The sequence below is a fragment of the Gorilla gorilla genome, chromosome 5, assembly GCF_029281585.2.
Source record: "Gorilla gorilla gorilla isolate KB3781 chromosome 5, NHGRI_mGorGor1-v2.1_pri, whole genome shotgun sequence".
Classification (NCBI taxonomy): Eukaryota; Metazoa; Chordata; class Mammalia; order Primates; family Hominidae; genus Gorilla; species Gorilla gorilla.
In genome coordinates this window covers 40,938,117-40,966,102 of record NC_073229.2, presented here as the reverse complement: position 1 = coordinate 40,966,102, position 27,986 = coordinate 40,938,117, and the positions used below count along the sequence as shown (strand labels likewise).

Below are 27,986 nucleotides of genomic sequence, written 5' to 3'. Positions count from 1 at the left end.
CAAACAATAGAAAAAGAGGGAATCCTCCCTAACTCATTTTATGAGGCCAACATCTTCCTGATACCAAAGCCTGGCAGAGACACAACAAAAAAAGAGAATTTTAAACCAATATCCCTGATGAACATCAATGCAAAAATCCTCAATAAAATACTGGCAAACTGAATCCAGCAGCACATCAAAAAGCTTATCCACCATGATCAAGCGGGCTTCATCCCTGGGATGCAAGGCTGGTTCAACATGTGCAAATCAATAAACGTAATCTATCATATAAACAGAACCAAAGACAAAAACCACATGATCATCTCAATAGATGCAGAAAAGGCCTTCAACAAAATTCAACAGCCCTTCATGCTAAAAACTCTCAATAAATTAGGTATTGATGGGACATACCTCAAAATAATAAGAGCTGTTTATGACAAACCCACAGCCAGTATCATACTGAATGGACAAAAACTGGAAGCATTCCCTTTGAAAACTGGCACAAGACAGGGATGCCCTCTCTCACCACTCCTATTCAACAAAGTGTTGGAAGTTCTGGCCAGGGCAATCAGGCAGGAGAAAGAAATAAAGGGTATTCAATTAGGAAAAGAGGAAGTCAAATTGTCCCTGTTTGCAGATGACATGAAATGAAAACCAAATCGTCTCAGCCCAAAATCTCTTTAAGCTGATAAGCAAATTCAGCAAAGTCTCATGATACAAAATCATGTGCAAAAATCACAAGCATTCCTATACACCAATAACAGACAAACAGAGGGCCAAATCATGAGTGAACTCTCATTCACAATTGCCTCAAAGAGAATAAAATACCTAGGAATCCAACTTACAAGGGATGTGAAGGACCTCTTCAAGGACAACTACAAACCACTGCTCAACGAAATAAAAGAGGACACAAACAAATGGAAGAACATTCCATGCTCATGGATAGGAAGAATCAATATCGTGAAAATGGCCATACTGCCCAAGGTAATTTATAGATTCAATGCCATCCCCATCAAGCTATCAATGACTTTCTTCACAGAACTGGAAAAAACTACTTTAAAGTACATACGGAACCAAAAAAGAGCCCACATTGCCAAGACAATCCTAAGCCAAAGGAACAAAGCTAGAGACATCACACTACCTGACTTCAAACTATACTACAAGGCTACAGTAACCAAAACAGCATGGTACTGGTACCAAAACAGAGATATAGACCAATGAAACAGAACAGAGCCCTCAGAAATAATACCACACATCAACAACCATGTGATCTTTGACAACCCTGACAAAAACAAGAAATGGGGAAAGGATTCCCTATTTAATAAATGGTGCTGGGAAAACTGGCTAGCCACATGTAGAAAGCTGAAACTGGATCCCTTCCTTACACCTTATACAAAAATTAATGCAAGATGGATAAAACATTTAAACGTTAGACCTGAAACCATAAAAACCCCACAAGAAAACGTATGCAATACCATTCAGGACATAGGCATGGACAAGGACTTCATAGCTAAAATACCAAAAGCAATGGCAACAAAAGCCAAAATTGACAAATGGGATCTAATTAAACTAAAGAGCTTCTGCACAGCAAAAGAAACTACCATCAGAGTGAACAGGCAACCTACAGAATGGGAGAAAACTTTTGCTATCTACCCATGTGACAAAGGGCTAATATCCAGAATCTACAAAGAACTTAAACAAATTTACAAGAAAAAATCAAACAACCCCATCAAAAATTGGGCAAAGGATATGAACAGACACTTCACAAAAGAAGACATTTATGCAGCCAAGAGAGACATGAAAAAATGCTCATCATCACTGGCCATCAGAGAAATGCAAGTCAAAACCACAATGAGATACCATCTCACACCAGTTAGAATGGTGATCATTAAAAAGTCAGGAAACAACAGGTGTTGGAGAGGATGTGGAGAAATAGGAACACTTTTACCCTGTTGGTGGGAACGTAAACTAGTTCAACCATTGTGGAAGACAGTGTGGCGATTCCTCAAGGGTCTAGAACTAGAAATACCATTTGACCCAGCAATCCCATTACTGGGTATATACCCAAAGGATTATAAATCATACTGCTATAAAGACACATGTACACGTATGTTTACTGCAGTACTATTCACAATATCAAAGACTTGGAACCAACCCAAATGCCCATCAATGATAGACTGGATTAACAAAATGTGGCACATATACACCATGGAATACTATACAGCCATAAAAAAGGATGAGTTCATGTCTTTTGTAGGGACATGGATCAAGCTGGAAACCATCATTCCCAGCAAACTATCACAAGGACAGAAAACCAAACACCGCATGTTCTCACTCATAGGTGGGAATTGAAAAATGAGAACACATGGACACAGGAAGGGGAACATCACACACTGGGGCCTGTCATGGGGTGGGGGGGAGTGGGGAGGGATAGCGTTAGGAGATATACTTAATGTAACTGATGAGTTAATGGGTGTGGCACACCAACATGGCACATGTATACATATGTAACAAACCTGCACATTGTGCACATGTACCCTAGAACTTAAAGTATAATAATAAAAAAAGAAAACATTACTGAATTCGAATGCCTAGCAAAAGGTATTTCCAAAGTGAAACATATAAAGAAAAAAAGACTGAAAAAATGAACATAGCATCTGTGATCTGTGGGAAAAATTAATGCAGCCAAATATATAGGAATCCCAAAAGGGGGAATGGTAGTATTTGAAAAAATAATGGTCAAAAATATTCCAAATTTGGTGAAAATTATAAACCAACTGTAGTAGCTTATTTTCACGTTGCTGATAAAGACATATCTGAGACTGGGTAATTTATGAAGTAAAAGAGGTTTAATGGATTCACAGTTCCACGTGGCTACGGAGGCCTCACAATCATGGCGGAAGGTAAAAGGCCCATCTTACATGGCGACAGACAAGAAGAGAATGAGAGCCAAGTGAAAGGGGAAACCCTTTATAAAACCATCAGATCTCGTGAGACATATTCACTACCATGAGAACAGTATGGAGGAAAACCTCCCCATGATTCAGATATCTTTCACCGGGTCCCTCCCATAATACATGGAAATTATGGGAGCTACAATTCAAAATGAGATTTGGGTGAGGACACAGCAAACCCATATCACCCTCAGATCCAAAAAGCTTATCTATCCCTAGTGTACCCCTTTCCCACCCCCACAAACACTAAATATGATGCAAATTCCATCAAGAACCAATATATTCAACTTGCTTAAAATCAGAAACAATGCAAAATTTTTAAAGCATTCAGTGAAAAAGATATGCTAAACACAGAAAAACATTCATGAGACTGACAGCAGACATGTGTTGGAACTATTGCAAGCTAGAATGAAAACAGTGAAGTAACACCTTAAAGTACTGAAAGAAGAACTATAAGCACAAAATTCTTTTTTTATCTTTTTTTAATTTTACTTTAAGTTCTGGGATACATGTGCAGAATGTGCATGTTTGTTACATAGGTATTACTGAAGCACAAAATTATTTACCAAGTGAAAACACCTTTCAAAAATAAAAATCAAACCCTGTTTTAGAAATTTAAAAAACAAAGAGAATTAATCAGAATCAGATGTGAATGAGAAGAAATGTAAAGAAAGTTATTCAAGCAGAAGGAAAGTAATACCAGAATATATCAATAATTATATGTAAACAATCTAAATATACCAATAAAAAGATGGGTTAGGTGGATGTAATGAAAAACATGACTCAACTGTATACTGCCTAGAAAGGACTCACTTAAAATATAGGTGAGCTGAAAGTAGAAAGATACAAAAAGGTTTATCTTGCAAATGTTAATCAAATGAAACAGGGTTATTTATATTGATAGCAGGTAAAGTAGAGTTTAGAGTATAAAAAATTGCTAGAGACAGAGAGGAACATTATATTATGATAAATTATCAACTACCAAGAAGTATAAAATAGCAATTGTCGATGTGAATGCACTAACAGAGTTGCAAAATACGTAAAGCAAAAACTGATTGATAGAAATGAATGGAGAAATCGCTAAGTCCATAATTATCGTTGGACATTTTAATATCCCTTTCTCTAGAATAACTAGATAGAAAATTAGCAAAAGTCTAGAAGAAATTAACACCATGAACCAGTAGTATTTAATTGACTATTATAGAACATTCCACTAAAGTAACAGTAGTATACACCTTCTTTTCTTTCTTTTTTCATGTAAGTAATAAACAGTTAACTCTCAGTTTTAATGGAGGAGCATAAGGATAAATAAATAAGAAAATAATAACAAAAATAAAAGTAAATATATGTGGCTTGTCAACAGATGCTGGCATTTTGTGAATTATAGAGTCTTCTTTCTTTTCTGAGGGGCAAGAAGGCAGTCATTTTGAAATCCTGAAAAACTGTATTTATGTTTCTCTATTTAATTGTATTGCTAACACCTCAGTGCATTTTTATTTTTTTTTACTTATTTCATATATATTTATATATATTTTTTTAATTTTACTTTAAGTTCCGGGATACATGTGCAAATGTGCAGGTTTGTTACATAGGTATACATGTGCCATGGTGGTTTGCTGCATCTATCAACCCATCATCTAGGTTTTAAGCCCCACATGCATTAGGTATTTGTCCTAATACTCTCCCTCCCCTTGCCCCCCACCCCCTGACAGGCCCTAGTGTGTGTTGTTCTCCTCCCTGTGTCCATGCGTTCTCATTGTTCATATCCCATTTATGAGTGAGAACATGTGGTGCTTGGGTTTCTGTTCCTGTGTTAGTTTGCTGAGAATGATGGCTTCCAGCTTCATCCATGTCCCTGAAAAGGACATGATCTCATTCTTTTTTATGGCTGCGTAGTATTCCATGGTGAATATGTGCCACATTTTCTTTATCCAGTCTATAATTGATGGGCATTTGGGTTGGTTCCAAGTCTTTGCCATTGACACACCTTCTTTTCAAGTGCCCATGGAAAGTGTACTAAGATGAATGATATATTTTGGATTTCTGTACATAACAATTGTATTACTATATCAATACAATTATAGTATAATTTTATATACTAGCAATAACCATATGTCCACCAAAATTAACAATGGAGTATGATTCACAATCAATCAAAAGTGAAATATTCAGGTGTACATCTAGAAAAACATGTATAAGATTTGTATAATAAAAATTATAAACACTGATGAAAGAAATCAAAGGAGATTGAAATAAATGGAGAGACATATTACATTAGTGGATTAAAAGATTTAACATAATAAAGATGTTAATTTTCCTCAAATTAATATACAGCTTTAGAATAATTTTAATCAAATCCCAGCAAGACTTTTTGTAGATATAGACAATATTATTCTAAAATTTATATGAAAAGGCAAAGTACTTAGAATAGCTAAAACCATTTTTAAAGGGAGCAAAAATGAGAAATCAGTCTACTCAGTTTTATGTCATATTATATAAAGGCAAAGGAGTACATCCATAGATAAATGGAACAAAATAGAGAACCCATTAGAACCATGCAAATATGTTCAACTGATTTTTGACAAAGGTGCAAATGTAATTCAATCAAGGATATATATAGCCTTTTCAAAAAATAGTGTTAGGGCAATTAGACATCCATGGGCAAAACATTACATTTAATGTAAGTCTCACGTTTCACAAAATTTACTTCAAAAGGGATCACAGAAAAAAATATAAAATATAAAACTATAAAACTTTAGGAAAAAACACAGATAATTTTTAGGATTCAATGTTAGAAAACGAATTCTTAGATTTGATACCAAAATCATGTAAAAGTGAAAAAAATGACAAATTGAACATCAAAATTTACAGACTTTTGCTCTGCAAAGGAGACTTTGAAGAAAATAAAAATATGAGAATCACACTGGGAGAAAATATTTACAAACTACATATATTACAAAAGACTAGTATCTGTAATATATAAAGATCTCTCAAAACTCAACTGCAAAAAAATGAACAATCCAATTAGAAAATTTGCAAAGGCATAAACAGACATCTCATCAAAGAGGTAAAATAGGTGGCAAATAAGCCCATGAGAAGATTGAAAGAAACACTTAACCAAGAAGTTATATGGATGACAAACAAGAACATGAACATCATTCGTCATAGGGGGAAGTGAATTAAAACTACAATGATATAGCATACACATCTATTAGAATAGCTAAAATAAAAAAAAATAGCGGCAACATCAAATGTGAGAAAAGATGCAAGAATCTGGATCACTAATGCATGGTCAGTGGAAGCTATTCTTTATTTATTACTTGAAACAACATGGATGCCTTTCAGTGAGTGAATGGTTAAACTGCTGTATATCTGTAACATAGAATACCATTCATTATTTAAAAACTAGACTTTTGATACACACAATAACCTGGATGAATCTCCAAAGAATTATTTTGCATGAGAAAAATCAATCCCAAAGGATGATGTACAGTTTGATTTATATAACAATCTTGAAAAAACAAAATTACAGAAAATAATAGATTAGTGGTTGCCAGTGGTTAAGGAAGGGGTAGGTGCAAAAAGAAGAAGTTGTGACTACAGAAGATCAACATGATGCTTACTTGTGCTGATGATAAATCTACAACATTCTAAACATAAGAAGTTTAAATAATAACAATGGTATTTAAATTAAACAAAACATAAGTAAGTAGCATAAATCTTCCAATTAAAAGAAATTGTCAGATTAGATAATGTACTGAGACCCCACTACACAGTGGTCACAAGAAATACACTTTAAATATAAAAACATAAATGAATTCACATTTTAAAATGGAAAAATATATGTCACTGTAATCCTAATCAAAGAAAGATGAAGGGGCTATTTAATATCCAAGCATTTTTGAAAGCAAAGATTAAAGATGTTTATTATATAATGATCAAAGAGTCAGCTAATCAAGAAGACATAAAAATTCTGTGTTTTAATGTAACTAATAACAGACCTTCAGAATATTTAGAGCAAAAGCTTATAGAAATGCAGGAAGAGATACGGAAATTCACAAATATTATCAAAGATTTCAATATACTTCTTTCAGGAGATTATTGACCAAGTTGGTAGAAAATGAACAAGAATGTAGATTAGAGCAATACTATGAATAAAATTACCTTAATATTTATAAAATACCCAATGACAGAAAAGTACACAGTGAATACAATATATAAAAATATATTCTGGGTTATAAAACAAGTATTAATTTATTTAATATGATTTAGGTCATACAAGGTGTTTTCTAACCACAATGAAATCATATCAGAAATCAAAAACAGAAAGACAGCAAAATATCCTCTAAATAATTAGAAACTAAAGAACATAATGCTGAATAACTTGTGTCAACAAAGAAAGAAAAAGGGAAAATAGAATGTATTTTGAGTTGAACAAAAATGGAGACACAGTATAGCAAAATATGTTGGTTGACATTAAGAAAATATTTAAGGGAAGTTTTATATTACAAAATGCCTGTATTGAAAAGAAGACAGAGAGGTGTCCAAACCATTAACTCTGTTTCCGCCTTAAGCAAATAGAAAAAAAAGGAACAAATTAGATCTCAAGTTCTTAGAAGTGATAATAAAATATATATTACAGAAAAAAATCACTCAAATAGCAGCAGAAAAACAAAAAGTGTGTTAACTGAGAAGATGGAAGAAAATGAGAAACTTCTAGCCAGATTGATCAGGAGAAAACAATTGAAGTTAACAATATCAGGAATGAGAGAAGTGCCATCACTTAGATTCTGCAGATATTAAAAGATTAAGGGAATATTATGATCAATTTTATGCAAATAAACTTGAAAATATAAATGAAATGGACAAATTTCTTGAAAGATACAAACGACCAGAGCACCTTTAAGATGAAACAACCTGAAAAGCCCTTCATCTACTGCAGAAATTGCATATGTAGTTAATAGTCTTCCCACAGGAAATTCCAGGCCCAGTTAGACCCAGTGTCGTATTTTACCAAATGTTTAGAGAACAAATAATATTGGCAAAACCAGAGACATTACAAGAAAATTATAGTCTTGATTTTTGCAAATAAATCACGGAGAGACACACACATGCACACAGAGTGAGAAGAGACAGACAGAGAGAGAGAGGAGAGAGAGGGAGACAGTGAGAGAGTAATCTATCAAGTGGGGTTGGCTGCAGGAATACAAGGTTAACTGAATATTTGAAAATCAATAAAAATAATTCATTATTATTAACAGACTCAGAAAGAAAATATATGTAATCATCTCAATAGATGAAGAAAAAGCATTTCACAAAATCCAACATTAATTCCTGATAAAAATGCATAGCAAACTGAAATAAAAGTGAATTTCTGCTTGATAAAGAATATTTATGAGAACCCTATAACTAAAATTATACTTAATGAATAAATATTAAACATTTTCTCCCTAAGATCAGGAATACCAATAACAACAACAAAAAACAAACTTGAATTTTAAAAGCATTTAAAATAGCATCAAAAATATGCAATACATAGGAATAAACTTGAAAAAAGTGTGAAAGATATATATACTGAAAACTACAAAATATTACTGAGAAATTAAATAATTAAATAGATGGAATACTGTGTTTATAGATGGAAAATTCAATACTGATAGGTTTTAAATTTTCCTGAAAAGAGTTCTGTAAATTAAAATATTTTAAATCAAACTATCAGCAGGGTTCTCTTTGTAGAAAATGGCAAACTGATTATAAACTTCATACAGAAATTCAAAGAACCTAGAAGAATCAAAACAACTTTTAAAAGAAAAAATATTTTCGAAAGACTAATACCTGATTTCAAGTCTTAATCAAGAGTAATCAAGGAAGTGTAGTGTTGTCATCAAGATAGACAAGTAAATCAATAGAACAGAATAGAGAGTCCCAGAGATGGTCCCAATTTATATTATAAATTGGTTTCTGACAAAGGTGCAAATATAGTTCAGCAGAAAAGAATAGATTTTCAAAGAATATTGCTGGAACAATTGGATATTCACTTCGAAAGTGAACTTTGATCTATACACCACATAAAAATAAATCAAATGGATCATACACCTAAATGTTAAACTTAACCTATAAAACTTCTAGAAAAGATAAAAAAAAATCTTTGTGACTTTATTCAAAGATTTTTTTAAAACATACACCAAAAGCATTATCCATTAATGAAAAATTGACTAATTGAACTTCATAAATATTAAGAACTTATGGTCTTTGAAAACACTGTCAAGAAAATGAAATGGCAATCAGAGCACTGGAGAAAACATCTGCAAATAACGTGATCTGACCAGAGATTTGTAAGCAGAATACATGAAGAACTCTCAAAACTCAAAAAGAAAATAAACAGTTTAATTTTAAAAACGAGCAAAGATTTAAATAGACATTTCACCAAAGAGGATATATGATTGGCAAATAGGTAGATAAAACATGTTCAACATCATTTACTTATTAAGGAAAAGCAAATTAAAACCATAATGAAACAATGTTAAACACCTTTTAAAATTTGTAAAAGTTAAAAAAAAAAAAACTTATAGCAAAGGCTGACTAGGAAGTGTGTCAGCTAGAACATTCAAACACTGGTAGAACTGTAAAATGATACACAAGCTTCAAAAAAGAGCTTGGCGGTTTCTTTAAAAAATTATACCTGTCATACAATTTAGCCATTCTGCTCCTGGGAAAATTCCCAAGAGAAATGAAAGCCTGTGGCCATACAAAGACTTGTACACAAATGTTTGTAGAAGCTTTGGTTGTATTAGCCAAAAATCTGAAACATTCAAATATCCACCCACAAGTGAATGGATAAATTGTGGCCTGTCCATATATTGGCATACTACTCAGTACCAAAAAGGAATGAACATTGATACACACAACAAAATGGATGAGTCCCCAAAGCATTATTCTCAGTGAAAGAAGCCAGAGGAAAAAATCCAATATATTTTGTATGTTTACATTTATACTAACCGCTAGAAAATATGAGCTAATCTATACTGACAGAAAGTAGATCAGTTATTGCCTGAGGATCAAGGAGTGGTGCAAAAAGGAGCAGTTAAGGATGATAAAATTACAGTGGGGCATGAGGAACTTTTGGGGATGATAGTTTGTGTTGATTATTGCACATATATTTGTATGAATTTATATGTATATACATAAATGTCAGATTTCACTTAATCGTATGCTTGAAACAAGTGCAGTTTATTGTATGTCAGTTACATCTCAATAAAGCTGTTTAAAAAAATGAAAGCAAGAAAAGAATAAAAAAACATTTTGGATGATGTTTATCCCACTACAGAGACTGAAGTGTATGCACTGCAGGAAGACCTAATGGTCAGCTGTATTTCATTGTTGAGATTTTAGCTTTTCTGTTGAGTGATGTGTTCATGGGTGTTGATTATTACAAATAAAATAACTAAATAAAACCAGGGCAGAATAATCCAATAATGAGAATGTATTTTAAAATAATGGTAATGTTTAATAATTCTATTTTCTATACCTCTCTATACCTCTCTTCCAAAAGTTAATTATAATAACAATATTTTTATAGGGTCTACTCAAATGTTCATGATAAATTGCAGTAACAAGTTCTACAATATCTTGGAATTGAAGACTATTTCTCGTTCTATCTCCAGTTTTGATCCAAATAAAAACAAAGATGCACCCAGTTTCCTCAAAGATATGCTTTTAAGCATTTTAACTGTTCTACTTCAGGATGTTTTTAAATTTAATAACTCTAGTTCATAGAGAATACCACATGAAAAATCACTTGTTAAAATTGGTTGTAGGATGCTGTCTCTCACCTATGACTTAAGCCGTTTCACTGTGCATTTGGACATGAAACTTAACAATCTGGCCTGCCCAGGGTGGTTGTTACTGCCTTGATTTTGGAAAAGGTGGAAATATGTTAGCCTTGTATTGCCTTATTTATTTGTGGTGAAGGGTGGAGTGATGTGTAGATATGATGTTTTTCCAAGGTTTCTGGCAACCATTACACCCTCTGACCATGATCTCAACTGGAGGACTTGAACCAATTATTTCCCCACTGGTTTTTCTTCTCTAATATATGGGCTTGTAACAGGCCTTAAATCATGGTTTTGTAATGTATTTAAAGCTATGACTATAACAGTCCTGAAAGGCTCAGCTTTTGCTAGAAAGATAATGAAATAAACTAGATAATAGCTACAGATTCTTCAAAACAGATGCTGGTGGAGGCTTTTCTCATTGCACAATTCCAGGCAGAAAACTCAAATCAAATACAATCTGAAAGTTGCCCCTGGAGTTGTATAATTGTTCAGCCCTTGAAGGTTAGAGGTAGATGAAGAGAACAATTTAAGATACATCAAAGTCAGTTTCTATTCTGTTATATACATTCTTAAGTTTTGTACTCTAGAAGTAAAATCAGTTGTTGGCTATATAAGGGAATATTACATAAGGTTTTGATTTTATCAGATTATTTGATTCTTTTAGTAAAATCACTTCCTAACAACTTTTGAACACACACACTTAACTTACTGTTCATACTCAAAAATATTCAAAATCTTGGATAAGAAATCACATAAATTTCTATTTTGTATTCACGAGTGCTATCACTTTTTCTTCCCACAGTTGTGAAAATAACACATGACTAAACAAAGCAAAACAAAAACAAAACAAAACAAACAAAAACAGCGGCTGAGAACAGAGCTTTGAGGTGGGGCACAAGAGGTTTATAATACACTCCAACTCTGCCTTCTCCCTCATCATCTATGCATATCCAGTTCATTATAGACTCTTTAGGATGCTGGCATGCTTGATCTCCACAAAAGTCACAATGGAAGAGTGTTGGGGGAGTAAAATACAGTTTCCTCTGCTACTGCCAGGCCTGTGTCATAATTAATATCATTTCTCTCCTGTGCCTGTCAGTCTACTTTTTACCCACCTCCAATCAGTACTTTGGCTTTGATTGATTTTGTGGTTGGAACATTCAGTTCAGTTTTACCTGTTAGCCTATGGTTATTGCAAATATCAGTTTCCAGTTATTATCAGGCATGCAACCATCAAGAATCCCTTGGTCCCTTAATGTATCTCTTCCTACTAAGGGTTATCAGGGTGATCAGATAATCACTAATATATAAAATTCTTTACTTGCCTGTTAGCACACCAGAATAAGAAGCTCCAAATAAGCAGGTAGTTCCTAGTTTCCTCAATTTCACTAGTATTTTTATGTCATCCCCTTGCAGAAATTTTCTGTCTTCCACTCCCACTCCTACTACCAAGAGGCAAGATTTCTTGGTTGTTGTTGGTTATTTAAGGGATCATTACATAAGGTTTTGATTTTATCAGATTTCTTGGTTCCCATAAGTTGCAAAAATGGGAAGCACAGATTACATAAATGGGTCAATATGAGTGATGGTGAGTGAGGTTAATCATACTTCAGTTTCTGAGTTCTCAGGCTCATGTATTTTAGCTGTTGGGGATACAATGACATAAAGGTCCAGTTACACAAATAGTTCAGTTTCACATACTGTGCATGTGAACATACTACCCCAGTTCTGCAAAAAGTTTTCCCCTACCTGTCACCATAGCTGAATTTTAAATGGCTATCTATATTCTGAATTCAATTCTATATTCTAAAAGAACCTTAAGATCCTTATACCATACTTATACCAACTTATACATACTTATACCAACTTAAGTCTTTGATTTGTAACATTGTGGTAAAATATACATAACATAAAACTTTCCTTTATAACCAATTTAATTGTACAGTTTGGTGGTATTAAGTGCATTCACAATGTTGTGCAACCATCCCCATTATCCATTTCCAGAACTTATTAACTGGCTACTCCGGGTGATGTTGCATATGGCAGAACAAATGATTGCTCTGGCCATGTGTCCATTGTCACACCTTATTCATCTTAGTCTAAGGCAATAGTACGCGGGATCCCACTAAGACCAAAATAGCTGGGCTTTTATACCCTTATCTTGCTTGATCTCCACAAGTGGGCTGTCCTGGAAAGTGCATGACCTTAAATGAAGCAGCTCTCTGGAGTTGCAGCCAACCCTGTCTAAAGTTGAGGCTGCCTGTTGACCTCACTTCTCATAGCTGTGCATCAAGTTTTTCCAGAAAGGGAATCTGGATGACATATCTCCATAGACAACAGTTACTTTGGCCAACTTTCCCTTTTACATCTGAGAAAGATCTTCTCCAGGATTCCAGTGGGATTCTCCTTGAGGCAAAAGTTAGAAGGAGCAGGTTAGTAAAATGAATGGCAGTCCCCACTGCTATAGTTGGTTTCAGGGCCACAACTGACACTCATAATTTTCTATTTCCACTATCCATTCTAGATACTCCTTAATCAAAGTTACCATTTCTGCTGTCCTTGGAAAACTATCTGCTAGTATAATGCAGATCCACATCTGTGAGAAGCTTGAGTCTTTGGTTATCATGCCATCTCAAGCCAAGGTTGCTCCAACTGCCCTTTTAAAGCCACAGTTGGGCAAGATAGCATCAAGATGTGTCCAAATGGATTGCCTGGGTTCCAGTTCCATAAATAATGTCTTTGCCTCATCTTGTTTATCAGGGTCAATTATTCATACAAAATGACAACACTTAGTCTTGCATCTTGATTCCTGTACACACAAAAGTACCAATATGCCGAAATGGCAACCAAAGCTTATCGTTCAGTGGAGCTCTTGCTCTGTTCCCTGATGAAAGTACACTCCTTGAGGACCAAGATCTCTAACCCTACAGGTCCTAAAATTGCAAGAATGGGAAAAATCCATTCTTCTGGTGGCTCTTGGTGAGTTGTAAATGAGTCCACCATTGCACTGACTTCCTGGTTTCCCAGACCCATGTAATCTTCATATTTGGGACATGGAGCTATGCAGAGGTTTTGGGTCAACATATGGATAGTGTCCTGTAGAATGGAACTGTTCCATGTTGACCCACCAGTTGCACCTTTACTTTTTTTTTTTTTGAAATGAGTGAAAACTCTTGTCGCACAGGCAATAGTGCAATGGTGCAATCTGAGCTCACTGCAAACTCCACCACCCAAGCTCAAGCAATTCTCCTGCCTCAGCCTTCAGAGTAGCTGGGATTACAGTCGCCTGGCACCACGCCAGCTAATTTTTGTATTTTTAGTCGAGACAGGGTTTCACCATGTTGACCAGGCTGGTCTCGAATTCCTGACTTTTCAGGTGATCCACCTGCCTCTGCCTCCCAAAGTGCTGGGATTACAGGTGTGAGCCACCACACTTGGCCCAGTTACACCTTTAGCAGGCCATTTTCATTCTCTATTAATCCAGTTTTTAGGTGGCCAGTATGGAGCACAAAGAATGAATTCCTTGGTTTGGGGCTCGCTCTCACATTTCCTTTCATATATAGTGAGTTTCTTAATATAACATGACATGTAGAATTCCATGTTGAATACTGGTGCTGGAAAAGGAAACTGTACCTGAAAAAAATGAATTCTAGGAATAAAATGTTGGCTTTCTCAGGATGGAAGAAACCAAATGTAGTCAGTTTCCATGAAGGAGTCAATTGACGTCTTTGAGACATGGTGCCACACTGTGGGCTCCATGCTAGTTTTTGCTGCTGAAAGATTAGATAATGAACATGAGCAATGTGTAGCTCAGCCTCGGTAATTGAGAGTTCATTCCGCTGGGCCCGTGTGTAGCACTTGTCTTGCTGTCACGGTCACTTCATGTGTTCATTATGCCCACTCTGGGATGGCTGATCACAGAAGCTGGCTGAGTCAACTGGCTACACCACATTTTATAGTTGGCTGTTTAGTCCCTTTTCTGTGTGGATGTTGTCTGTGGATGTTTACATGTTGTACATAAATCTATAAATCTACACACTTGATTCTCATTACCATATATTTATCTATTTGCCTCAACTCGGACCTCATTGTCTATTATTTTTTCATCTTTTTTTCTCTAGGCCTTAGACTAATCAGGCCATTTGCAGCCATAAATATACTAACTTCAGGGAACTTCTCTTTGCACATAAAATGGATGACCAGATGCATTCCTATAGCTCTGCCCATTGGGAAGATTGTTTTGTCACCATTATCTTTTAAGGCTATCTCTGAATAAGTCTACTGTATAATGCAGCTGTCAACCATTTGGGGCTTGCTCTGACATAACAAGCTGACCAATCTATAAACCAAAATAGTATTTTTCCCACTCTTCTTTTAGTTAATTATTTAGAATCCCTATACAAACATAGAGTGAGATAAGAGAGAGGCAATGGTGAAAGAGTGGAAGACATGGGATACTGGAATAAAATCAATGTGTTTTTGTTTATCTCACAGGTCATTTTCAAGCTTAATTTTATGAACAATTTGAGGTTATGGGCCTTTATTTCCTTCAAGTCTTTCAAATAAATTTAATTTATATAGGATGCCAAGTTTTTTCTAAAAAATATATCACTAAAATGCCAAAAGAAAAATAACCAAAGAATAAAATCTACCTAAGGGTCTTAGGAGGCAAAATTTTGAATTGTACCCAGAGAATCACATGGCTAGATTAGTACTGTGCACATAAGTTTAAGAGTAAGTAGGATAGTGAGAAAATCCACGAGTGTATATAATACAAATATTTGCAATGCAGTAAAAGGCAGGCTTGCTCATCTTTGGTACTGGTAGACATTTTATAGTAGACAGTTTTTAGGTACTGGTAGGGATTTAGGATATAATAACCAGATTGACTTTTTAAAGGTGATTGTTGCTCTTTCTACTACTTATATATTGGGCACAAGTGAACAAAATGCTAGCCAAAAAATATCATTAGGAGTTTCTATGTTGTTCAGTTTCTTTTTCTTTTTATTTTTGCTTTAAACAATCTTTTTAATTCTCATAAATCATGGGAAGAAGTGCTAATTGGCTACTTTAAATGTAAAAAAAATTATTGAGAAGCAGGAAAAGATGGAAGTGCTAGATTATGGTAGAAACTTGATTCACCCTTGAAAGAAACCTATGGGGAGGGACTGATACGTTAAAAATATAAGAAATATATTAGTTTGCAGATAAATGGCCATGAAAACACTTTATTTAAGAAAGTGGTTCACAAAACTTTATATTTTCTTTACCTTTTTCTATAAGGTATAATTCTGTGTCTCCAAAGATAATATACAAATGGCCAACAAGCATGTAAAAAGATTCTTAACATCCCTAACCATTAGGGAAATGCAAGTAAAAAAACACATTGAGATATTATCTCATATCCATTAAAAAAAAAAACAGAAAATAACAAGTGTTGGTGTGAACGTGGAGAAATTGGAATACTTGGAGACTTGGTGGGAATGTGAAATGGTGCAGATACTATGGAAAACAATATGGCAGTTCTTCAAAAAACCTAAAAATAGAACAGTTATATACTCCAGACATTCCACTTCTAGGTATATGTCCAAAAGAATTAAAAGAAGGATCTCAGTGAGATATCTGTACATTCATGCCCATAGCAGCACTATTCAGTAGCACTATTCACAATAGCCAAGAGTGAAAGCAACCTCAGTGTCCATCAATGGACAAATGGATAAACAAAATGCAGTGTATACTCACAATAGAATATTATTCCGCCTAAAAGAAGAAATAAATTCTGAAACATGCTATAACATAATAAGCCAGTTAGAAAAATATAAATACTGTATAATTCCATTCATATGAGATACCTAGAGTAGTTGAATTCATAGAGACAGAGAGTAGAATGGTTTCCAGGGGCTGTGAGAGAGGGAAATGGGAAGTTATTATTTAATAAGTACAGAGTGTCAGTTTTACAAATGAAAAAGTTCTGGAGATTGGTTGTACAACAGTGGGTCCATACTTAACACTAATGAGCTGTACACTTAGAAATGATTAATATGGTACATTTTATGTTCTGCATTTTTACAATATTTTTAAATATATAATTGTATTTCTTTGTGAATTGGATGACAATTATTATTCACTGATGTGTGGCCACAAAGCACAAGCATTTTGACTACAGATATCTACTTAACCAAGAGGGACATTGGAAAACACTGGATCTGCACAAAACATCTTGATTTACACAAAACATCTTGATTTACACCATTCATTGTTTACCCCCAAATACATCAATCTCCCTGAAGTTTCTCATCAAAATTTATTTGATAGAAATATTAAGATAATTAAGTAAAAAAGGAACTTGCATTTTTAACTACAGTTTACCAAATTTTGAGGATAGACAAAAATTTGCTTCTTCAAATATATAAAATAATTAATTGCTTTTTAAGGGAAAAAAACCATCAATTTGTAAATTGCAAACCCTTTATTTAACATTTGTAGAATATAAACTCACTAAGTATGTGCTGAGTTTATGAATCAATGTTTTACAAGAATAATTTAGACATATTTTCTGTCACTGATCACTGTATTGGCCAATCCCAAATGATGTAGGGAAAAAGGTAAGAACAAGTTAAGACATTCTTGTGGCCTCTTCCAGCTGTTTATCAACTTCGACATAACACAAAGGAGACTCTAAACAAAGCTACGTCAAAATGTAGGTCAAACCTAGTTACTATTTGCTACTGATAAGGATTAGCAGCACTCTCTGAGTGCTGAGTTTCAGGCATTGTGCCGAACTAACTCTACATACGTAATGTATTTGTCTTCATGACCAACTTCAGGTTAAAAATTATCAGTACTACTTTACAAAGAAAGTAGCTGAGATCAAGCAGTTGATTAAAATACTCGAGGTTACACTGAAGCTAGGAATCCAGATCAGGTGTAAATAAATTTGAATCCCATATCACTGATGAATGCTACACAATCATTTCTTTAGTTCCTGTAGTATACAATAATTGCTAGTGAAAATAATAATTACAGCTCTTATTACCAAAAACTTACGTTGTTCTGAGATTTTGTTCTGTGTCACTTTCATTTAAATTTCACAAGAACACTATGGTTGATACTACCAGTGTCTCTCTCTTATTCATAAGTAAAATAAAGCACAGGAATAAAGCCAGTCTGCCAAGTTGACACAATCAGTAAGTGGTTGAATTGAAATTAGACTTCCAAGCCTATTAATCTTGAACACTACTCAGAATTTCCTAGTAGTAGGGGCTTTATATCAATAAATACTAACAATAAGTGATTTGGGGTCATTTTAAAGTTCCACTTAAAAAATAACTTTTGGAGCTTTCACATTCTGATTTCTACTATGATGAAGGTAGGACTTAAAAGTCATTCCCATCCACCTTCACCCAACAAACAACCAAAAAACTAAACTGAAAATGAATGACTTAGATCCATGAGAATTGAGCTGGACAAACCACTAACCTTAAAAACCAACCTTAAATACTAGAGAAACAGGCAAATACAGAGAATATAGTTTGGCTTCCCTGAAGATGAAGCCTCTGGAGCCAGTAATTCATAAGAATGCTTAACTTTGACCAGCTCTTGTAGGCTTACTTCAGACTACTTGACAGTGAGAAGATTTTGAGGGCCAATCCCCCGGGGCCCCACACTTTTGTGAATTTTACTTTCAGGAGCCCCACAAACTGCTCAAGGTAAAGATTTAAAAACGGTTTAGCCAGTGGGATGAAAAAAGTAACCATTCTGAAATACCCTGAGGAAAAGTAACCATTTAAAATAATCCAGAGCATTCCCCACAACAGAAGCCTACCTAGCAACAGAAATAACTACACCAGAGCATTGAAATAAATTACCCAAATCCACCCCCTCTAGCCTTGCTGCCTCTCATAAATGGGAAAAGCAGGCAAGAAGTACTTGTGAAGGCCACAGCCAAGGAGCACAAATCCATTATAAGACTGAAAAGACTGAGACTTAATCATAAGGTTATACACTGCTTCACCTTCCCTACCCTTGTTCACCACAGAGCTCCAGTATAATAACAGTGGATTACTGAAAGAACTGCAAGCCTCAGACTCTATTTAAGAAGGAGATTCTAGGGAAATCCAAAAACAACAAAGAGACAAAAATGACAACAGAGGCCATTGAAGCCTATGACAACTACAGCTACAGAAAACAGTAAACACAGATGAGCTCTTAGGCAAACAAACATAAAATCTCACACTAAAGACCTACGTACCTTAGTTCCTATTAACCAATACATTATTTATAGTTTACAACAAAAAATTACAAGGCATGCTAAAAGGAAAGAAAAAATGAACTAAAGAGACAAAGCAAACACCCAAACCAGTGAATATTTTGAAATCATCACTCTAAATGTAAAGTAACTATGATGAATATGCTAAGGAATCAAATGGTAAAAGCAGGTAACATGCAAGAATATATAAGTAATGTAAGCAGAGAAATGGAATCTCTAACAGCATGAAAAGGAAATGTTGAAAATCATAAACACTGTCACAGAAATGAAGAATGCCTTTGATAGATCATCAGCAGGCTGGACACAGCCAATATGTTAACAGAAACTTAGCCAAATTAAAAAAAAAAAAGGAAAATTAAAAATGGGATAGAATATCCAAATACTGTAGGACAATTACAAAAGGTATAACATACATATAATGGAAATACTGGAAGGAGAAAAAAGAGATAAAGTAGTAAATACTTGAAATAATAATGGCTGAGTATTTTCCAAAATTAAGGTCAGAAATAGAACCACAAATGCAGGAAGCTCAGAGAATGCCAAGCAGAAAAAATTTAAAAGATATATATTATAGCATATCACATTCAAACTATAGAAAAATCAAAGGCAAAGAGAAAATTGTGAAAGAAGCCAGAAGGAAAAACAAAAGAAAACAAGAACAACAGCAAAAAACACCTTACCTATAGAGAAATAAAGAAAATTGTTATATTGGACTTATCTTCAGAAACATGCAAGCAAGAAAAAAAATGAAGGGAAATATTTAAAGTGTTCAAAGAAAATAAAAAACCTAACACTGGCAAATTAGGATTCTGTACCCAATAAATGTATACTTTGAAGGTGAAGAATAAAGACTTTCTCAAACAAAAACTGAGTGTAATTGCAGCCATTAGCTCAGTCTTGCCAAAAATGGTAAAAGAAGTTCTTCAGAGAGAAGAAAAATAATATAGGTCAAAAACTTGGATCTTCTTAAAGAAGGAAGTCCAGAAAAGAAATCATAAAAAGGCAAATAAATCTTTTATTTTTCTTATTTCTATCTGATATAACAGATATCTGTTCACAGTAATAACAATGTTTTATATATATGTGTGTGTGTGTGTATGTGTGTGTATTCACACATCCACAGCATATGGATAAGTAAAAAAATGGCAACAATGTTATAAGAATTGAGGGAAGAATTTAAAGTATTCTGTTGATTTATATGTGCACTATCTTTGAAGCAGTATAGTTTTTTTGAAAATGTTCTCAGACTTACATAGTCTTTGTTCACAGATGACATCGTTGTTTATGTAGAAAATGTCAATGAATTAGCCCTCTTCATAAAAATCTTTTAACTAGTAGATGATTTTAGCAAGACTGAAGGTACAAAGTCAGTATGCAAAAGTCAATTGCTCTCTTATATAGTAACAATGGACAACCGGAATTTAAAATTTTAAACACACCATTTGCATTAACACCAAAAAAGGGAGACACAAAATATATATAGAGGATACTATATGCATTAGAGAAAATCTACAAAACTTTGATTAAAATAATCAAAGAAGATCTTTAAAATTGGACAGATATTCTATATTCATGAATAGAAAGACATAAAAATGTTTAATATACAAATTTTCCTCAAACTGATCTATAAATTCAATAATAATCCGCAGCAAAATCCCAGCAAGTTATTTTGTGGATGTCAACAAATTGATTTTAAAGATTATAAGGAAAGAGAAAAGACCTAGTGTAATCAACACAATATTGAAGAACAAAGTCAGAAGGATGACACTATCTGACTTTAAAACTTATAAAGCTACAGCATTCAAGATAGTATGGTATTGAGATAATCATGTGGTTTTTGTCTTTGGCTCTGTTTATATGCTGGATTACATTTATTGATTTGTGTATATTGAACCAGCCTTCATCCCAGGGATGAAGCCCACTTGATCGTGGTGGATAAACTTTTTGATGTGCTGCTGGATTTGTTTTGCCAGTATTTTATTGAGGATTTTTGCATCAATGTTCATCAAGGATATTGGTCTAAAATTCTCTTTTTTGGTTGTGTCTCTGCCCGGCTTTGGTATCAGAATGATGCTGGCCTCATAAAATGAGTTAGGGAGGATTCCCTCTTTTTCTGTTGATTGGAATAGTTTCAGAAGGAATGGTACCAGTTCCTCCTTGTACCTCTGGTAGAATTCGGCTGTGAATCCATCTGGTCCTGGACTCTTTTTGGTTGGTAAGTTATTGATTATTGCCACAATTTCAGATCCTGTTATTGGTCTATTCAGAGATTCAACTTCTTCCTGGTTTAGTCTTGGGAGAGTGTATGCGTCGAAGAATTTATCCATTTCTTCTAGATTTTCTAGTTTATTTGCATAGAGGTGTTTGTAGTGTTCTCTGATGGTAGTTTGTATTTCTGTGGGATTGGTGGTGATATCCCCTTTATCATTTTTTATTGCGTCTATTTGATTCTTCTCTCTTTTTTTCTTTATTAGTCTTGCTAGCGGTCTATTTTGTTGATCCTTTCAAAAAACCAGCTCCTGGATTCATTAATTTTTTGAAGGGTTTTTTCTGTCTCTATTTCCTTCAGTTCTGCTCTGATTTTAGTTATTTCTTGCCTTCTGCTAGCTTTTGAATGTGTTTGCTCTTGTTTTTCTAGTTCTTTTAATTGTGATGTTAGGGTGTCAATTTTGGATCTTTCCTGCTTTCTCTTGTGGGCATTTAGTGCTATAAATTTCCCTCTACACACTGCTTTGAATGTGCCCCAGAGATTCTGGTATGTTGTGTCTTTGTTCTCGTTGGTTTCAAAGAACATCTTTATTTCTTCCTTGATTTCGCAATAGATGCAGAAAAGGCCTTTGACAAAATTCAACAACCCTTCATGCTAAAAACTCTCAATAAATGAGGTATTGATGGGATGTATTTCAAAATAATAAGAGCTATCTATGACAAACCCACAGCCAATATCATACTGAATGGGCAAAAACTGGAAGCATTCCCTTTGAAAACTGGCACAAGACAGGGATGCCCTCTCTCACCACTCCTATTCAACATAGTGTTAGAAGTTCTGGCCAGGGCAATTAGGCAGGAGAAGGAAATAAAGGGTATTCAATTAGGAAAAGAGGAAGTCAAATTGTCCCTGTTTGCAGATGACATGATTGTATATCTAGAAAACCCCATTGTCTCAGCCCAAAATCTCCTTAAGCTGATAAGCAACTTCAGCAAAGTCTCAGGATACAAAATCAATGTACCAAAATCACAAGCATTCTTATACACCAACAACAGACAAAGAGAGAGCCAAATCATGAGTGAACTCCCATTCACAATTGCTTCAAAGAGAATAAAATACTTAGGAATCCAACTTACAAGGGATGTGAAGGACCTCTTCAAAGAGAACTACAAACCACTGCTCAATGAAATAAAAGAGGATACAAACAAATGGAAGAACATTCCATGCTCATGGGTAGGAAGAATCAATATCGTGAAAATGGCCATACTGCCCAAGGTCATTTACAGATTCAATGCCATCCCCATCAAGCTACCAATGCCTTTCTTCACAGAATTGGAAAAAACTACTTTAAAGTTCATATGGAACCAAAAAAGAGCCTGCATCGCCAAGTCAATCCTAAGCCAAAAGAACAAAGCTGGAGACATCACGCTACCTGACTTCAAACTATACTACAAGGCTACAGTAACCAAAACAGCATGGTACTGGTACCAAAACAGAGATATAGATCAATGGAACAGAATAGAGCCCTCAGAAATAACGCCGCATATCTACAACTATCTGATCTTTGACAAACCTGAGAAAAACAAGCAATGGGGAAACGATTCCCTATTTAATACATGGTGCTGGGAAAACTGGCTAGCCATATGGAGAAAGCTGAAACTGGATCCCTTCCTTACACCTTATACAAAAATCAATTCAAGATGGATTAAAGACTTAAACGTTAGACCTAAAACCATAAAAACCCTAGAAGAAAACCTAGGCATTACCATTTAGGACATAGGCACGGGCAAGGACTTCATGTCTAAAACACCAAAAGCAATGGCAACAAAAGACAAAATTGACAAATGGGATCTAAGTAAACTAAAGAGCTTCTGCACAGCAAAAGAAACTACCATCAGAGTGAACAGGCAACCTACAAAATGGGAGAAAATTTTCGCAACCTACTCATCTGACAAAGGGCTAATATCCACAATGTACAATGAACTCAAACAAATTTACAAGAAAAAAACAAACAACCCCGTCAAAAAGTGGGCGAAAGACATAAACAGACACTTATGAAAAGAAGACATTTATGCAGCCAAAAAACACATGAAAAAATGCTCATCATCACTGGCCATCAGAGAAATGCAAATCAAAACCACAATGAGATACCATCTCACACCAGTTAGAATGGCAATCATTAAAAAGTCAGGAAACAACAGGTGCTGGAGAGGATGTGGAGAAATAGGAACACTTTTACACTGTTGGTGGGACTGTAAACCAGTTCAACCATTGTGGAAGTCAGTGTGGCGATTCCTCAGGGATCTAGAACTAGAAATACCATTTGACCCAGCCATCCCATTACTGGGTATATACCCAAAGGACTATAAATCATGCTGCTATAAAGACACATGAACACGTATGTTTATTGCGGCATTATTCACAATAGCAAAGACTTGGAACCAACCCAAATGTCCAACAATGATAGACTGGATTAAGAAAATGTGGCACATATACACCATGGAATACTATGCAGCCATAAAAAATGATGAGTTCATGTCCTTTGTAGAGACATGGACGAAATTGGAAATCATCATTCTCGGTAAACTATCGCAAGAACAAAAAACCAAACACCGCATATTCTCACTCATAGGTGGGAATTGAACAATGAGATCACATGGACACAGGAAGGGGAACATCACACTCTGGGGACTGTTGTGGGGTGTGGGGAGGGGGGAGGGATAGCATTGGGAGATATACCTAATGCTAGATGACGATTTAGTGGGTGCAGCGCACCAGCATGGCACATGTATACATATGTAACTAACCTGCACAATGTGCACATGTACCCTAAAACTTAAAGTATAATAATAAAAAAAAAAGAAAATTAAAAAAAAAAGATAGTATGGTATTGGGGAAGTAATAGACAAATCGATAAGTAGAGCAGAATAGAGAGCAACACAAATATTGCCAACTTATCTATTTCGAAAAAACAAAGGCAATTTAATGGAGAAAGTATAATATTTTCAACAAATGGTGCTGGAACAATTTGATATCTATTTGCAAAAATATGAATCTAGACATAGCCTTACACATTGCACAAAAATTAATATAAAATAAATCTAAGTGCAAAACACAAAACTATAAAAATTTTAGAATACAGCATTGGAAAAAACCTAGATGACATTAGGTTTGTCAATGAGCTTTTAGATATAACACTAACAGTGTGATTAAAGAAAAAAAATTGATAAATTTGACTTTATTAAAATTCAAAAGTATAAATGATACTTCTGAAAAACTTACCAGTATTGGCTCATTAATTGTAAGAAATGTACCAAATAAAAGCAAGATGTTAATTATAGGAAAATCTGTGTGTCTGGGATGGGTGTGGGGTAGATATACTAAACTTTATGTACTTTCTGCTAAATTTTTCTGTAAATATATAAGAATTGAAAAATAAATTTGATTTAAATAAAATAAAAATAAATTGTATGGAAAAATAAATTTTATTAAATATTTTTAAAATTTATTCATTTCATTTCCTCATGCAAAAGCAATATGTTAATTTTAGGACACTCACAAAATAAACATAAGCAATAGAAGAAAATATTTATAAACACTTATAATCCTTATATGGAGAGGTAAGCATTGTTAATGTATTATATATGCATAGTTTTATTATTTTTTAATGATATTTTACAAAATGAATTCATAGGGTATATACTAATTTTTATTATCCTTTTAAATTTAATATCATTTTTGTGATCATTTTATGGGTTGTTAAATATTTTTCCGAAACAGTATAATTTTAGACATTTATATTGTTTTTTTCCCATAATGAACAACATACTGAATGTCTATGTATCTAATACCTAATCATATTTTAAATTATTACCTTGAGTTAAGTAAGAAAATGCATATTACTAGAGGTATAATTACTATACGTAAGAAAATATACAACTGTAATGATTTTAGCTTTATATTGATTAATTTCCTGCCAGTTAAACTAACTTCTATTTCATTAATAGTAAATGAGAAATCAGCCACATTCAACTCTAACCAACATGGAAATTTCCCATTTCTTTTGAAACCTCTCTTTGATTTAGGTATTATGATAAAATAAAACCCAGATAATTAAGTTATTAGGTAGCTTGGTCATGAGTCTTTCTACTACAGCTTTCAGGAAAACCTCTTCAATTAACTAGCTTTTGAATATGAAGCTCAGTATTTAAACATCAAAAGCATAATAGAAAAATTTACCCAGAGTGTTCCAGCACTCATCACACATTCTTATTCTCTGGAGGATCAACAATTCAGCACCTTTCTCTTTTCAACTTGCTTTCTCCTATTCTTTAACTTGACAATTTCTACTTTCCTTAAGAAATAACTTTCAGTATTGACCCAAACTGCCTACGTGAATATGCATTATTTATGGGAAGTCTGATAACTAATATGCACTCCCCCTACCAATCTGATAGCAATATACAGTGCCCCACAGTGATGAAACTCATTAGAAAATGCAGAGAAATTGGTATTAAAATTGAGTAAGTCTAATAAAAATTTACATTGGATTAAATAATAAAAATGAAAATTATATTCAGTAAGAAACTAAACCTTAGTCTAAGCTTTTCAGTAGGATTGATAAATTAGAATGAAAATAGGAGAGAAGCGACAAGAAAAACATGTTAGATCCTCTTTGTGCTGGCAGTTTCTTTTTCAATTTTTATTTATTTTCTTTTTTTTTTTCTTTTTCTTTTTTTTTTTTTTTTTTTTACTTGAGACGGGGTCTTGCTCTGTAGCCAGGCTGGAGTGCAGTGGCGCGATCTTGGCTCACTGCAACCTCTGCCTCCCAGGTTCAAGCGATTCTCCTGCCTCAGCCTCCTGAGTAGCTGGGACTACAGGCGCCCGCCACCACGCCTGGCTAATTTTTGTATTTTTAGTAGAGACGGGGTTTCACCATGTTGGCCAGGATGGTCTCGATCTCTTGACCTCGTGATCGCGCGCCTCGGCCTCCCAAAGTGCTGGAATTACAGGCATGAGCCACTGCGCCCAGCCCAGTTTCTTTTTTTAAACTTTTACTTTAAGTTCAGGGGTACGTGTGTAGGTTTCCTTTGTAGGTACACTCATGTCATAGTGGTTGTACAGATTATTTCTTCACCCAGCTATTAAGCCTAGTACCCCTTAGTAATTTTTCCTGCTCCTCTCCCTCTTCCCAACCTCTACCCTCAGGTCAGCCCCAATGTCTGTTGTTGCCCTCTATGTGTCCATGTGTTCTCATCATTTGGCTCCCACTTAAAAGTGACAAGTGGTATTTGGCTATTTGGTTTTCTGTTCCTGTGTTAGTTTGTTAGGGATAATGGCCTCTACCTCCATCCATCTTCCTGCAAAGGGCACGATGTTGTTTTTTTTTTTTTATGGCTGCATTCTACTGGAAGTCTTGCTTTAAAAATACTCTATTGAATACATTTGCACATGCATATACACACACACACATATCCTCGAAATCCCAAATAATTGTTTCTATCAATTTTGTATCCATTGTTTAACAAAAAAATTTATATCTTTCCTTGATCAAGTTTTAAGTCTTAGATAACTACATGATAATGGTTTTAGATCAAGATGGCTTAAGGATTTACATAAATCCATAATCATTTATTCTCCCATTATTTAATAAAATCTTATTTTTTGAATTGATTTCTTTTTCCTCAGTTACCCTTTTTTTGTGACTGTATGTTCAGTCTCTAGTTTTAAGAATGTATTCTATGAATTCTATTATCAATGAAATCGCTAAGATGCCATGGATGATTGACTCAGAGCATCACTGCTATCAGAAAACATGACTCTAATTACATTCCTTATTGAGCGTTCATTCAAAAGACTGCACCATGTCTTTTATCATACAGAACCTTGCAATATTTACAGGTATTTTGGTGGATAAAGGAGAGGAAGTTTAATTCAGAAAGACCGTTAAATACATAAATACCCCCACTTCTTTGCTTGTGTTTCTAAGGTTTTTTAATTATTTAAATTAAAACTAGAATGTGCATTGCAGTTTCCATCGTTTCTTGGATATTTACATGTGGCTATAGCATTCTTAATGCCCCAAAAGAACTCTTTCTCGGGCTCCATTTATTGATAGACATTTAGGAAAATGATAACTGGGCAACTCATAATCCTTTATAGAACTAGGTAACCAGCACAATAAGCTCGAATAGTCTTAGATGTTTGACGCTTCTTGTGCTTCGAGAAAAAATGATCAAATGGAGGATCAATTATGGCAGACAGGAGGCAGGACTAGATTGCAGCTCCGGACAGAGCGGTGTGCAGAGGCTCGCATTGTGAATTTTAGCTCCCGATCGACTGCAAGAACAAACCAGCAATCCTGACAGGACCCACAGACCCTTTGAGGAAAGCGGGCTGCTCCTGCAGGACCCAGGGGACACCCCAAATACTGTGAATGCCCCAACTGTGGAAGTGAGAAAGACAGAGACCCTCCTCTCCCGAGACCCTCCTCTCCCAAACACACACCCCCACTGGAGAAACTGAAGGGCTGTTTGCGGGAGAAATTTCTAACCTTACCTGGAGCTGAGTCAATGTAGAGAACCAAGCAAAATATACGGGTAGAGGAAGCAGCAGAAAGGTCCTGGGAGCTCGCTGGGTCCTTAAGCAGGTCATTCCTGCCTGGCACCACAGGGATCCATCAGGAGGGTGGCCAGAGGAGCAGAAGATAAAACTCCACAGGAAGAAGGAACCCTCTAGCT

At 34.7% G+C, this 27,986-nt stretch overlaps 1 long non-coding RNA gene across 1 annotated transcript in view; it reads right to left on the bottom strand.

Moving 5' to 3' along the window:
- The window catches only part of LOC134758655 (uncharacterized), a 167,130-nt gene extending 139,144 nt beyond the window's left edge, over nt 1-27,986 (bottom strand). Inside the window, exon 1 of the long non-coding RNA XR_010134091.1 lies at nt 27,805-27,986. This is a non-coding gene — a long non-coding RNA (uncharacterized lncRNA). The remainder of the gene's footprint in view (nt 1-27,804) is intronic.